The following is a 15,887-nucleotide window of genomic DNA, read 5'->3' as shown; positions in this document are numbered from 1 at the left end:
GGGCAGCAGGGAGATGTCTGACTCCACACACATTCCCAGCTGGCTGGAAATGGCAGCCTGAAATTGCTGCCTAAGGAAAACCAGTTCTTTTGTCCATCATCAAAAAGATTACAGCTGCTGGCTTGCTCACAAAAGCACAGATGGACACCACCACCACCATCTCCAGCTCTGCAGCATTATTCTTCCAGTTTATTCTCTATTTTGCTGATGTTTGTAAAGATGCAGGGATTCAGCAACTTCCAACGGGGGACAGTCTCACCATCTGAAATAGGACATTTCATTCTCACCTAACACATCAGCCATCCTGGGCATGCAGCCTGCCACAGCAAGGTAGCACATCTGACTACAGATCTCTCTCATAAGAAGTCAGCCTCCTTTTGTGGTGATCTAGAAGATTCCATTTCATCTGTAGGAATGCTCCTTGCCTGCTTTGAAACAGTGTTTGGATATTGCAGCAAATATCTCTTGAGGTGAAAAACACTGCTAAGCAAAATTATTAACACTCTGCAGTCAAACGAGGGCTAGATCCATCCATTTCCTTTGAATTCCTCTGGTTTTGTAATGCAGGTTTCACTGTAGGAAACGGACTAAACAATGTCCATGGGGCACATGAGAGAGAAAAGTAATGTGTCCATTTTCCGTTTTCATGAATTCATCGCTACTCTAAAGATGCTCTAGGGGCACTGGTCTATTTGGAGTGATGGTTTTGCTGGTTAGCAGCCAGGCACAGCAGTGAACTGGGACCAGCTTGGTTTACCAGAAAAGCAGTGTGTTATGGTTGCCCCAGTTTTCTTGTTCTGCATTCAGAGGTATTCCTGTCATTGACTCATCTGGCTCAGAATATGGCCATGACTCAAAACATCAAGGTCAGGAAAGCACATGATCATGATGCTTATCAAGACCTCCTGCCTGCACTGAATTTGCCAGAAACCCCATAAAGAAGCGGTGAGATAGCTTGTGAAATGACAAGAGTGATTTCTACTTGCTCAGGACTGGCTCACACACTGCGACTGATGCCTCGAAACCAAACTGGGGCTCTGTTGACAGGCATGGTGAGAGTGGATAGTCAAAGCAAAATGCAGTCAACTGTAGTTATCTATATTTAGACCTTAGGGAAAATAACTGGTTATAGTTTAACTGAGACATATGTCACTGTCCTGACTATCATTTACTCTGAGGATTCCCACCTTGGACGGAGCAGGGAGTGGTTCAGGTTTTGTTGATGTGAGACAGTGGGAAAGGATAACAGGGCACAAGGTAAGTGAGGATCATCCAGTTGGCGACTGGAAGAATTTTGGAATGCCTGTGGTTTAACCCAGGGTGAATTCAATTTCTGACTATTCTTCAAAAGCAAAGCTCATTGCCGTGCAGAAGCAGAGCTCACAATTCCCAAGCAGACCCGCAGCAGTGACTGCTGACCACCTCTGCCTCCAGCCACATCCCTCCAGCCTACCTCAAGGCTGAGAACCTTTGTTTTGTGAGAAAATGTCAAAATCCAGGCAGCCTTGAGAATCCTGGAGGGGGAGAGGATCAGGCTTGGTGGCAAAGTAAGGAACGAGTAACAAAACCTAGCCATGGATTTCTAAAGTAACACAACTCATCACTTGCTTCTCTGACTCGGATTCATGGGTTTAGACATTGCTGTTAAGGGGAACAGAGTTGTGGAAATCTAAAGCTTTTCCTGCCTGCAGTATGATTTGCAGCAAAATATATGGTAGGTACATTGAAGCTAAGGATCCTGCCTTGAGTTAACTTGTTGGCAAAGGACACAAATGCGGCTTCAGCAAGAGCTGACTTCTCTGCAAACTAAATTGGCTAATGTATGAACCTGCCACTCAGTTAAAGTGTTCCTGTCATCCCCCAGAATGCTAGCAATAAAAGGATATTGGATTGTGCTGCTAGACTGGGGTCCAGAAAAAAGCTTCATATTCTGAGTAATATTTATCTGAGCTCTCAAGGGAAGGTTTGGCTGGGTCATGTCTCAGATCTTTAAATCTTCCTGGCATTGACCTGATTTTGCCTTTGCTTTCTTGGTGCTCTGATGTACTGCATGTGCATGGTGCTGTAGTATCAGTCCTAAACCTCTGTCTAAGGGAGTCTTTACTGTATCAAAACCCTTTCATGCAGTTTTCCCAGGCAGAAGGAAGACTTTCCTATCTGAGCTCCAGATCTGGGAAATGGCCATTCAGTAACACAGAGCCTGAGGTATAGTAATGCAATCATGCTGCAATAGCATGAATTGTCAATTTAAAGAGAGGAAAGATGTGCTGAATTATTAATGTTGATTGACAATGGATAAAAATACCTTGAGAAAGGGGGAAAGCGTTTAATTGTTCGTGTAATGCATGTAAATGTGCTTATGACATCAGAAATCTGATGAGGGAGAAACCATACATGAAATCTGTACACATCTTGATGTTATATCCTCCCTGATCCACTTAAAAATAGACTGGACAGGGTACATCAGAAGGCAGAGAACAACACCCTCTAAATTTCTCCATTACTGATTTCTTGCATGCTCTGAAATGCGTTAACCCATCAACCAGGGAAGGGACTTGAACTGAAAACAAACCCAGTCATTTCTCTATTTTCCTTAATAGGATTTCTGGAACAGGAATCTTTGACGGGGGCAGGGGTTAGGAACCTGCTCCTATGTAATTCAGTTGCAAAACAACCCTTTTTTCAGGTCTGAAGGGACGTTCCTTTTGAATTACCTCATGGTAAACAGCAGCAAGATCCTTAGCCCATTCCTGCCCTCAGCATCCCTCCCCATCCTATTCTGTTGTGATCTGATTCCAGATCCCTGTTTGCTGGTGGTGCCTGTCTTTGCATCCGAATTGTTACACTGCCAAACTCTGTGCTACCCCTGTATGTCCTGTACCCACAGATACTTTTAGTCTGGTCTTTCTTTAGCCCATTGCATAGCTAAGTGAAAAATGCAGTTCTGAGGTAGGGAATGAGTTCTGTGGTGCACATGATTATAATTACAGGAGCTTTTTCTTTCCCAAGGTGCCACGTATCAGCAGTCTGTTCATATTCAGGTTCTGATTAGCAGTACAGCTTAGAAGAGGTCTTAAAATGGCTGTGTGGTGATTTCAGCCTATCTATATGTTTAAGATTGGATCAGACTCCCAGGAGGTGCAAGAGGGACAAATTGGCTCATGTTTCTAATAACTTCTAATAACTTCTTCATTTGTAAAAGCAAAGGGAATTGTGTTTCTTTTAGGGTCTTGCCATCAATACATATTGATCACTTAACAAAGCCAGTCTTTGAGCTATGAAAGGCCTTTGATTAAAATTTCACTTGGCAGCCTCGTGGATTAGACATCTTCATGAACACTGGAACCCCCTGATATGAAAAAGGAAAGGAAATGAGGAGGCAGTAACCTAAGGTGTAAGAAGTGGAAAACTACATATTAAATGCCAGACACGTACTCTTAGATACTACTGTGTCACTTCAGATATTGTACAGTCAATTAGGTTCATAGGGATGGATGTAATCACTGCAGGAAAAAATCTCAGGGGCTAAAAATACTCTGTTTAAAGCATTCAGACCAGTACTTGTAAATCTCACTGTGTTTGTTAAGAAGCTGTAGGTTTTCTGCTACATTCTTGTGGTAATTGGAATTCTCTCTGCCTTAGAAAACTGAGTTTGTTTTGAATGGGAAGCAAACTTTCTGCTACAAAATCTGTTCTGGTATAGCTGAAGTTTCACCTTTCTCTTTGTTTTTACCAGAAAACTCCATACCACATAGGGAGATAGCTGATATTACAAATAAATGCTACTGTGGATGAGTCAGCTGCTGAGGAGGGGAGCACTGTTCAAGTAACTGTCTGTGGAAAGAAAGAAAAACTCTTTTGAGATTCACCAGAAAGGAAGAAAGCAGCACTTTATTTAGCTGTAAAGCAGCAGTTGTGATCAGAGGTGACAGAGGAAGGTTTTCTTAATGCGAGTGATCCATTCTGGCACTTGGAGGCTGGTAAGAATATCTAGGTGGGTGATCTAACCCTTTCTTATGTGGTTATTTAAGATGTTTCAGCAAGGAAGTCTTTAGGGGACACCACAGTTAATGCCACGTTGAGCTGTATAATGAATCTGATCAAGTGTGTTTCTCCAAAACATCATCCATTTTTTAGTTAGTGATAAACAGTTGTGACCACAGTCATTCAGAGACAATGAAGTGGTAAAACCAGATCTTCTCCCATATCCCTCAGTAACGGGACTTCTTTGGGGGCCTCCATTATCAAAGCACTAGAGGCTTGAAAATTACTCAGGAGAAATGTGATCTTCTCTCACAACAGAATGAAGCTGGTGTAGAGGAGGACATGAAAGAAAGCAGAAATGACAGAATGTACTTAAAGTTATTAACAGGCTATAAATGATTTGGTTTCGTGTGCTGCTTCCAAGTGCGAACACACTAAGTCAGCAAATCCACCAGAAAAGGGTTGCTTCAACAAAAGGTAATAATTGCCACTTGCTACTCTGTCCTAAGTGAGCAAATTAGAATATTCATCTAAGTCATTGCACCTATCTCTGCATGCACATGCTTATATCTGACCTAATTACTTTGCTAGCCTTTATAATCAATAGATACACACATACACACAGATAAAATCTGAAGAATTCTGATTTTTATCAAGAAATGGAAGGTCCTACTTATATTATCTTTCCTACTCTGTGAGGAGGTAATTGAGCAAAACCAACCATTTCCTGACTGGGGGGATCTCTTATGACCTCAATTAGTGCATGGGAAGGATGGAAACATTTTTTGTTCTATTTTAACCTAATTCTCTTGCCAAACCTCTTCTTCACAGGCTGCAGATTAATTTTTCTAATGGTTATTAGATCTTTATCTGTGGGTAAGACAAATAGCACAACATCTGCAAAGGTTAATGCTAACTTGACCAATCCTCTCCTTTAAAAGGCAAAGCTATATTTCTGTGACCTGGAGCTGCCAGTACTGCAGATGCTGTGCAGTTACAGGACACAGGCACCACCTCATGGAGATGGGATTCTGGGCAGGACAGGAGAGCATGTTGCTGCACATGGGCCAGTAGAGGTTATATATCCTGTACGTATGTGCAGAATATAAGGACTTCAGCACTTTGGGGGGATCTTTCTAACCTCAGCTGTGAGTCAGAAGCTCTGTCACCCTGAACTCCCACTGCAGGCAATGGGGACACACATTCATCTCCAGGTTTGGTAGGAGTCTCTGTATGGAAGCAGCCAACTCTCCGTTGCCTGTGAAGGAAGCCTTTAGTGACAGCTTCTAGTCTGAGTGTCTTCAGTGGGTGACATGAATCTGTGATCCCACAGTTAGATCACGAGCCTCAGACTCCCCTGTTCTCTAAGTTGTTTCAATTAATCAAGGTGAATGGTTGTATGGCTGGAAGGCAGGTTGTTGTATGTGTAACTAAATCTCAAGTCACACAAAGGAGTTCATGCCCGTAAGACAGGCAGATTTAAGGCTTTTTTTTTCTGTCAGATAGGGATGAAATTAATTTCACTTATTAGCATAAACCCCAAGGCTCTGTAGATGGCTACAGTGACTGAATTTGGACTAATGTCTGAAATGTGGCCATTCCAGCCCTCTACAATCCGAGGCTGTCACAGCCACTGTGTTTTATAGCCTTGCTTCCAATCTGTTCCTCCCATGGCAAGGTCCCAATCATCCAATTATCCCAAGTGCCAATCTCTCTGAGACCCTGTGCTAATAATCCTCAGTATTAACAGAGCTAGTGGCACTAAAGTATGAGAGGATTGGTACTTCTCTACATAAAATTATCTTGATAAACTCAAGATCAAGACTGGATAATCAAAGGATTGCAGTTGCAATTGGACAACTTAGAAGTATTTATTAATGGTATATATATATTAAACTAGGCTGAATAGATTGCAGGTGGATTGTAGTCTATTTATAAAGGACAGCAGACAGTACTGTGTCCCACAGTCCTTACGAGCTAAACCCCTCTTGTGTTTTAGCACCAGAATAAATCATCCCATTTTTTGTTGCTACTACTCCTATATTCCAGCGTGAAGTAAATCTCAGTGAAGAACCTCAGTGCAGCCAAGCAAGAAGGAAGATGTTAGATAAAGGCACAAAAGTATGCAGACACCAAAGCTAATAGGCAGGCAAGTAATAGGCAACAATTCAGATTGCTATACCTGGATTCCAGAGCTGATTGTTTGTATGCAGCCCCCAAATGTAACAGATTGAAATTAATCTATGACATTTTCCCCTTTGTTGCCTTATTAGTTTGGAAACAAAGATATTTCTGTTGAATGGCTTCTTAAAGCCCTCAACAGTTCTCCCTCTGGGCTTTAATAATTAAATCCATTCAGTGAAGTGAATTCATTGCAATGCTAAGACAAGGTGGCTTCAAAACCACTAGATTTAGTGTTGATTAGAGTATTTCCCTAGGCAGTGATAAGCAGCCATCAGCTGACTCAGTTTCTTGCTAAGTAGGATTCAAGTGTCTAATTCTCATATCTGTGGAAAAACCCCCACATTGTTATAAAGGAAAAGGTCAAAGAATGCACAAGCTGAAATTTGCTATTTAGTTCTACCCTAAGGCAAGCTTTAAGTATAGCTGGGTCTGCAAAGTGGTTGTAGTTAAGGGTAGGGTATTTTTGACTCCCAAAGTGCCTACTCTTAGCAAAATCACTCTCACTGAGTTTTAAAGACAGAGGGATGGAGAGCCTGACAGAATTATACTCAAAAGGTTAAGCCTGTCAGAAACCAACCTGAACCACAGTGCATTAACTTTGCCCTATACTGAGGCAACTATTGGCCGCTGAAACAGAAACCTGCACATTCACTGCAGGGTGCTCCCAAATTCATGCAAAAGGCTGTGGAAGAAGAAACAAATGGGGAAGCACAAGCTGCCCAAACCTCCATTTGTTTCTCTTCCCCTTGCAATTCACAGCTTACAATGTCTTTATGAGAGCAGAGCTACAAATAAGTTGGCTGTTCATCCACCGTGAAATGATTTCTAAATTCCTATCCATTATCTGAGCAGGAAGAGGCACTGCTGTTCTTGTTTATTGTGCCTGCAAAAGAGCTTCTAGTGACACAAAGACTATTGAAGAGGATAGCTGGATGTCTTCTTGTTTTGCTAACTCTGTTGAGCTAGTTTGCCACTCAATGCCAGCTTCTTGAGAATGTTTGTTGGCCTCATCTTCTTTCAACTGATTAATTGGATAGAATGGTCTTGACTGGAGCACCAGTTAAGAGTAGGGATTTTGTTATGACTGACGTTCAATTTGACTCTGATTCCCTAGTAAAAAGCCTTGAGATACTATAGGAACCCAGCTAGTATCTTCTTCCATGTTTTCCAGACTTTTGCTTCAATATTTTGAGACAGCAGATGCTACAATTCCTCCAGTCCCATTCTAACTCAAGCCAAAACTGGCAGATATTTGCATATTTTACTAATCTTGAGTAGTTCCAATCTACACTTCTACTAAAGAGAGCTCTTCCATTACTGATCACTGCTTATAGAAAGTACTTAGAAAGTTTTTAGCTCCTGTAGTACCATCTTTGTAACAGTGAGAATATTTACTAATCCCTGTTCGAACCATTTAACCCTATTCAGCTGTGATTTGTAACGAGAACTCACACTGTCGTTTCTCATGTGGAGGAGATCTACTCTTTATGTTGCCAACAGGTACTTTATTTCACTTTCACTGCCCCTGTCAGCAGCAGGAAGGCATTTCATATCTGTAGAAATTCCCAGGGGAAGTTAGTGACACAAACAGCGGGAGTTGGAGCAGCAGCAGGAGCAGGGGAGCAGCGTGCTCTTCCCATGTCCTGTTGGTGGTTCTGATGACAAGTCTTTGGCAGCATAGGACACTCACTGGAGCCAAGAGAGCAGTGGGCAAATTTCACTGTTTCTGTTTCTGCGGTTTGTAGGGATTTTTTAATCGTTTCATGCTCCCTTTTCTGCTAGAGCAAAGCTGCAGTGCCTTTGTAGTCCGACCTTTCCTTGTTGGCTTTCCCGAGTCTTATATTGTTCGGCCAGATCTAAGTGCTTACAAGGATGTGAGCTGTGTTATTTACCATAAAACAAGAGGAAAAGTGAACGGAATGCCCCCGTTCCCCTGGCTGTTTTGGCAGCAAGGGGACTGTAGATTAATTAGGAGTCCTGCTGGCTTCTTGACAGTAAAATCCTCAAGAATTAACTTCAGTAAATTACTGAAATGTGAAAATAATTTGGTACAATCTAGGAATGCCTTGGCATTGCTGTGTCAGATTTAATAGCAATTCCTTGCACTTTCTGCTCTCTGGATGAGAGGTGCTTTATAAATAGAGGATGTTTATTTCAAGAGAGCTCAACTTGATGGGTGCAAAGCACCTGTAAGACTGTAGGACTGTAGCACTTTCCCTTCTGTGGCCAGCACGTTTTCAGATTCCCATATTCCCAATGTCACGATTATTGCCATTTCCATAACACTCAGTTGTGTTGATTCATCTGATCATACAGCCACACATTCAACCTGACTGTGAACAGCTCTGGTTTAGTCAGATCTGCTCCACGGTGGGAGCGCCAAATAGGTGGAGTGGTATTGCTGTGGGAAGAGCTTTTTCTCGCCAAGGGGAGGGGATGACAGGCAGGAGACATAGAGACCAGACCTTCACCCCAAGGAGGAGCAGCATGCAGAAACAACCAAGGGGGGCAACCTGGTGCACTGTGTGCTTAAAACCTGTTGTATGTTTAGTCCCTTAGCTGGCAACAGAAAGATGGTGGCTTTTAAAGATATAAATTAGGGATTTTGAAGAGCATCTTAGCATAAGAGATGCCTAATTCCTGTTCCTCTCAAGGCATTAAACACCCCTGATGACCTTTCTCTTTTGCAAGCCCCAGGTTCCAAATACATCCCCTATTCTATTATTCTATTTGCCTTATTAGTTTTAGTGGCTTCCCCCCCCCCCCCATTTGCCTACCACCTCTGTCTCAGTCTGTGGTAGCTTTGTGTGTGCTGCTAGTAGTGTGCGCAACATGAATGCTGAAGAAAGTTAATACATTAACAACAACTGATGGAAAAATGCTGGATCACACCGGTAATAGCTTTTATTTGCTTTCCAAACATGTTTGCTCAGAAGTGTTTTGCCAAGAAAGACAGTAAAAAGGAAAAAGAGAGCATGAGCGTTAACTATAGAGTGTATTTCTAGGTTGTGCTAATATCATCATGAGGACGTGGGTCATCCAGGCAACAGAAACAATCTGAAGATCTCTGAGCTGAAGCATGTGATGTGAATAGCAAGGCCTTAAAGCAATGGCTGCAGTAACGGGTTTGTCACTGGCCTGTTGCCAGGGCTGACTTAAGGAAGGAATGGGTTGTGAAGATACCGTTTCAAAGCAGCTACATCGCTAAAAATCAAAGCCTGTACATGGTCATTGGAAAAGAGGTAAGGCAGCTACATAGACCTGCTTGTTCCCCACAGGCTCACTCAGTGCTTTGAGCCTTTTCCACACTATACAGCTGGACAGAGGAAGACCATGGCAATTAGATGATTTCTCACTAGAGGGTGACAGACTCATGGGAGGGAAGCAGACACGACCTACCTAACAGCACTTCTGGTCCTAACTCGGAGCTAGTGAGTTAGTAGTAGGTTGTGAAAAAAAAATCACATCATTAAATGAAGTAAACCCTTTCAACGACAGTGATTGAGGTTCAGCCCTGACAGGAAGAAATCTCTTCTCTGCCTGCAAGGGCAATTTGTGTAATTACACATGTGTCAATGAAGAAAGGTAAAGAATAAATCAGTGTCAGAGTAGTAAAGCACAGCCCATTTCTTCCAGCAACATGAAGTATCTTATTGTATTAACATCCTTAATGTTTATTGATACCTTCTGGTTCTCAAATCTCCTGCCTTGTCCATAGGGTTGAAATTCCTGTGGTTTGGCTTGGTTTGTTTTTTAAACCCTCATTCTCCCATCTATCACAGAAGATAACTCCTCTGTCCCCTCTGAGAATATTGCTGTCTGATGCAACATTGCAGGCTCCAGGATGGGAAGATGAGAACCACTGCACCCTTAACCCTCTTCTACCAAAGCATGTGATAGCTGTCAGGTATGTCCGTGCTCATATAGCCTCTAAGTCCTTATTTCTGTAGGCAAAGAGCCAGTTGGACCCAAGATAATTGTTATTCTTAAATATAACCAGTGTGCAAGGTTTGAAGTACTTGGAATAAGCAAATACTGTAAAATGCAAGCTTATTGAGACTGCATCTTAGAGAAGGCTTTGTAAATAGCCATCTTCTGCTCACCTTCCTTTAGGTATCTGTGCCATACTGATAATGCCAAGACTGAAAAGCCCTTCTAGCTACAAACTAGGCAGGATTCATGTTTTTTTTTTTCCTAAGATCTAGCAATGGATCCTGGTTTGATTTGGTGTTTCTGGATTATACTATATTGAAAATAACTGTATAACCACCATAACAATTGCAGTAGTAATGTTCCAATTGCTGTAGAGCTCTAAACAATCATCACTGCGGGGTTTTAGAGGCAGATCTGGTACAGTCAATAATGCCTTTTAAGGCATGATGTTTGATCTCAGCATATGGTAGTCAAGGGAAAGCTTTCCATCTGTTTTCATGAGGTCTGATGGAGTCACTGTCCATCACCATTTGAGCACTGCTTTTAGAAAACAGACTGAACAAACACTGCAGTTTACACCTTGTGCTTAATTCCAGTCGTGTGCAGGGTTTCACACCTAACCAGCTCTTTGCTCTTGCAGGCAAAGGTACAAAGGTATTAGCAGATTTAGGGGAAGTAAAAGAGCATAAAAAGCTGAAAATGGATAGACAGTATTAAAGACTAGCATAAACGCAGGTTGGATGCCTTAACCCTTTTAACAGGGTGATTTAGCAGTAGATGTAGGACAGTGAACTTCAGTCTGTGCAAAGGATTGAGTGCCATCCAGACACAGCTGGGAATTGTCTATCATTTGCTTTGCTGTACTCTCACACAGGAGGAAAGCACACAAATGGTAATGCCTACTTCTCACAATCCTATAGCTCCAACAGAGGAATAAACAAATAAGCCCTCTAGGAAGTAACTTGTAAGAGAATTATAAGAATGCAGTAGTGGTTTCTAGTCTAGGAAGGAGAAGAAAATATTCATGACTTCAGAGGATAATTTTATGCCTCATCACAAAAGATCACCAAGGCCATTGAGGGGGGGTGAGGGAAAAGCAGCAGGCATTTTGAGAAAGAAACGTGCTGTATTATAATAATGAGGGTTTGTTGGTTTGTTCATTGATTTTGTTCTAAATAAAACAAGCATTCAACTGAAGTTCAAAACCCAACAAAAGGCTTATTTTCCCCCAGTAACTGACCACTGGTGCTCCTTACACCTTCCCCCATGGTACACATCCTAGCTGTTACAGGTTTGAGCAGTGTACTTGACTTCTCGTGGCAGTGTGTGAGGTCCTGCTTACTTGCTGTGTGCTAAATTAACCACCCTGCTAAAGAGCAGCAGAAGTGCTCTGTGCTTTGCTCTTCAAAGTGCATGTTTGGACTTGTCTTTACTGCTGGCTGCAGAGTCTATCCACATAAAGGGTGAATTCGACACTGAGAAGACAGCGTGCTATTCTATAGGCTATGCAGCTATGCTGCATAGTCTGTTCACATAAAGGGTGTGAAACAAATTCCTCTGGGTTTAATTCTAACATATTTGTACCTAGAAACAGGATTTGTGCAGCTTTTCTGGGGTCTGCTTTCTGATCTGCTGCTGTGAGAGCCTGTGCACAGCCTGACCAGATGACACTTCATGCCAGAAAACAGCTCAGAAACATAAAACACCGTGTTCTCCTAGATTTTCTGATATCCTCTGAACAACTCTACCCTTAACCGGGGTGTTGAAGGCTTGTAATGAAGCAAATTCAAACAAATCTATGATTTGCTCATTTATCTCCCTCTCTGTAGCGTTCTAATAGGTGTGAAGAAGAGCTGTTGGCAGAGGTTGAAGTTTGCAAATGCTCTGATTGTCTACACATGAGGCACAGTGTGGCACTCGGGAGACTTACATAAAACTTTTCACTGGTGACACTGAGAGCATTTGACCAAAATAGTCAGTAAAACAACAGTTCAAAGGCTTGCAAGGAGCAAAGCATTGGTATTTATACTTCAAAGTCTATCTAAATTGAGGAACAGACCTAACTCTCTTGCTGAGTGGTGCCCGTGTGTAGCGTATTTCACTCTTTTAATGTCTGCATCTCTCCTTAGCAAGTTCAGAAATGGGTGAAACAAAACTCTGTTCTGGCTGGTACACGACAGAAACCCCTCAGATCTGATGCACAAAGGTAACCTGGTCCTGCTTTACTGAACTTAGCCAAAGACTTTTGCAGCTGGTCTGGTGAAGCTTGCTAAAATAAAGCAGAAAGCTTAGGAATTGCTGGAAAGGCAGCTTAGCTTCATGAAACAAAAGCAATGCAGAGTTTAGCAGTAAAGAAGGCCATATTCTAAAGAACCTGAATTCATTTTAACATATGCAATGGCTTTCAGTGGGAGCAGAAGTTGGCTCAATATAGACTCATTTAATTAAACACTAATGATATTTTGGCAGACTCCTCCTAAGCCACAGAGGAACAGTCTATGCAATTAACTTGCAGAATCATCATTGATATTTGGCTGCTTTTGCTATATTAAATAAAATGTCTACAGAAAGCTCTAATGGATTGAGTGAGCAATTTGTGTAGAAGAGGGCCCATGATTAAGCACCACAGTGCCATGGAGAAGAAACATGACTTCACAGAAATCCGTAGCAAAACTCCCACAGACATCAGTGGGATGAGATTTCACTTTGAGTGTTTGTGAAGGTGGGAACATTTGCCTAATGCTAGCTTTGTGCCAGCATGCTATCAGCTCTATGAAAAACTGGCATCTGCTCCAGCTTGCCCAGACCTTTGGCTGAAAGCATCTGCTACCTTCTGAACTGAATTCCCAAATCCCTCCTGTCCCAGGTCTGATTGAAATTCTGTGAGTGTGTGGCTCAGAGCTTTCACTTGCAGCCTGGGGGAAAAAACAATAGGAAAACCAAAGGTGAGTACTGAATGTGAACTGATGGGAGGGGGGGCTGGCTACTCTAAGGAAGTTTTTGGTTTCCTTTGTTGAACAGCCTGCTAAAGGGTTGTTTACCAGGCTTCTTAATAACATAAACCACTTCTAGGCTTAGAACCAAACACCTACTTAGAACTAGATAATTAGGTGTGTATCTTGTGATCTACATTGTGTTCCCTGTAATGAACATACTGATGTTGTCTCATTGAACAGGTAGAGATTGACACTTTTAGTCTGGATAAAGCAGAACTCCTCACTTTACTGCCCTCAATCCAGTTAGTCCTGACAGAATGAGAACCAACACATCCTAGGCACATGTAGTAGCAGAATGTCCAGGAACATCTCACCCTGCTGTTTCCCAAAATCCAGGTTAGTCTCCTACATCAGGATATGCATCTTTTAGAAGCACTAATCTCAGTGGGATGGATGATGCTGTTAATCTGCATTGCGAAGATAAAGACTCATTTATTTCCTGTCTCATTGGCCCTGAGGGATAATTGAGACACGGTCTTACAGTTTGGCTCTTTATAACTAACAGAGTGAAGAAATTTGTCTTTTGAATTATGCTCATCTCCAAACTATATTTTATTAACAGTATTTTATTACCCTCGCAGTGTATAACTGCAGTAGTGGGGACCGGCCAACAGTGGTGTTCACTGACTGACATGTGATTTTCTACTGTGTGATTAAATTGGACACAGTCCAATATTCCCAAGACTAGCACCTTCAAAATACTCCTGGAGTTCCTTTTAGCTAACTGGAGAGAAGAATGCCTTGAATCATGGTTATTGGTGTGCTATGTAATAAAAGCATAAAAACGCATATCAAGGGTGGTGACAGTGTCAAGCTAGTCTTGGTTACTGCAGTTATTGTTATATCTACCCCAAAATGGTGAAGACTTCTAGCAAATCCTGCTGGGAAGGTAAGGATTTGCTATCTGGCATTTATATAACCAAGTCACACTCTCAGCATTTAGACCTATGTATATGCTCTCATCGTGGTGATATGTCTTCTGGTTCTAAAATGAGCAAGATCCTATTAGCGGTGGGAACTGAGTGTGATTGGCTGGAGAACTGGAGATGTTCCAGTTGTGCTAATAATACTTCTTGCTTGGAGACCATAATAAGCCAGTTCTGTTAATTTTTTGCCTGGCACATACAGTGTGTGATGTACAATAATGTCCATAAGTGGGTTTTGTGAGTGCTTAATGCACACACTTAAGTTTTGCAAAGCAGCTGTCGGAATTAACTGGATAACAACTCAGATGGTTAATCAGCATGTGAATACGTCAGGAACTGTGTCTGCAAAGAGATGTGCTATTTATAAACCCCTGGGGAGCTCTGCCACCAGATGGCCTTTTCTGAGCTGTGAGTAGTCCTTAAACCAGTTTGGTTTTGGTGTTTTACAGGATCACATAACTTTTAAATACCTTTCTGAAATGGCTCATTCTGTCTCCTAGAGATGCAGCTGAGGTGGGCATCCTCATCTCCCTAATGGGAACACCTGTTTCAGGCCATTTAAGCCTTGTTTTCCTGTGATATTAATGGTTGCAGGGGGATGGTTTTGCACGTACGACCATGTTCTTTTCATTCCTATTCTACATGGCACGTGTTGTAACCAAGTCACCTAATACGTTAAACAGGGATCAATCAAGACTAAGGAAGTTTAGATCAAACCTGCAAGTATTTAAAGATGCAGACTCTACTGCTTTTAGCAGTTAAGCTGCTACATAGGAATGAAGTTCATAGAATCCCAGAATGGTTTGGGTGGAAGGAATTTAGAGCTCATCCAGCTCCAGGGACCCCTTCCACTGGAGCAGCTTGCTCCAAGCCCCTGTGTCCAACCTGGCCTTGAGCACTGCCAGGGATGGGGCAGCCACAGCTTCTCTGGGCACCCTGTGCCAGCGCCTCAGCATCCTCACAGGGAAGAGCTTCTGCCTAAGAGCTCATCTCAGTCTCCCCTCTGTCAGATGATACAGAAATACGAACATACTCAACAGAAAACTGATTTTTCAAGTTTAGTCAAGGACTAGAGGCTCGTCTTGCATCTGTTAAATACTCAAAATACACCACAGCATCCTCTCAGTTATTTCTTTTTGCATTGAAATGATTTCAGCATCTCATATAAATATCATTAGCACTCGTAGTTCTAATTTTGGGACACTGAAGAATTTTCTTCCCTCCTTTCCTTGTTTTAATTTGTTTCCCCTTTCTCCCACTGTGACCAGGAATACAGTTTGTTTTTTTTGCATGTGGTATATACATTCCCACAAAAAGTCTGGGTTTGGAGAAGCTGACATTTTCCAAGAGAAATCCATTTCCTGAGAAAATCTCCAACCAGCCCCTTCTCTAACTGCATCCCGTTTGCCTTTTGTGGGCACAGATCCAGCAGTAATCACACAAGTATCAACAAAGCTCATTCCACAGAACTCACAAGAGACATCCTGACAGCAGAATCTGGCCCTCTGGAGGGATCTTACTGGGTTCTGGAAACATATTGCTACCAGCTCTTTTCAACTGGCATCACCTGTGTAGGTCATACACATTGCATGAAGTTCTGATTAAGCAAGTACCTCCTGCAGAGGTACCCAGAATCCAGCTTAGGCTTTGGTGGTGGCCTTCACAAGCTCTTCCAGCTCAGCCCCTCCTATAGAGAGTGTTTATTATATGAATATCTACCTTATTCTGCGATGTTACAATGCTCTCCCTGTGCAGCCAGGGAGGTCCCCTTGATTTAAGTCTCCTCTTTCCCAATGGATACAGGTATAAAGAAACCACAATGGAAGCACAACATGGAAGAGGGTTATTTGGGTTTTACTGACAA

General features: G+C 42.2%; 1 long non-coding RNA gene across 3 annotated transcripts; it reads left to right on the top strand.

The window, feature by feature from the left end:
* Positions 1-1,409: 1,409 nt before the first annotated feature.
* On the top strand, positions 1,410-15,885 carry LOC130602119 (uncharacterized). 3 transcript variants are annotated; one of them, XR_008972823.1, is made up of 5 exons: positions 1,410-1,547; positions 2,128-2,205; positions 3,227-3,394; positions 9,951-10,075; positions 15,827-15,885. It is a non-coding gene; the product is annotated as an uncharacterized LOC130602119 (long non-coding RNA). The 3 variants fall into 3 exon arrangements; XR_008972824.1 differs by lacking the exon at positions 15,827-15,885 and adding an exon at positions 13,679-13,760; XR_008972825.1 differs by lacking the exons at positions 9,951-10,075; positions 15,827-15,885 and adding an exon at positions 3,737-3,902.
* Positions 15,886-15,887: the final 2 nt, after the last annotated feature.

This window comes from Pezoporus wallicus, unplaced genomic scaffold, assembly GCF_028554395.1.
Source record: "Pezoporus wallicus isolate ANWC-B61680 ecotype Strahan unplaced genomic scaffold, APGP_CSIRO_Pwel_v1 contig_11047, whole genome shotgun sequence".
Classification (NCBI taxonomy): domain Eukaryota; kingdom Metazoa; phylum Chordata; class Aves; order Psittaciformes; family Psittacidae; genus Pezoporus; species Pezoporus wallicus.
Note: the sequence above shows the minus strand (reverse complement) of the source record. Positions and strands in the feature narration are given on the sequence as shown.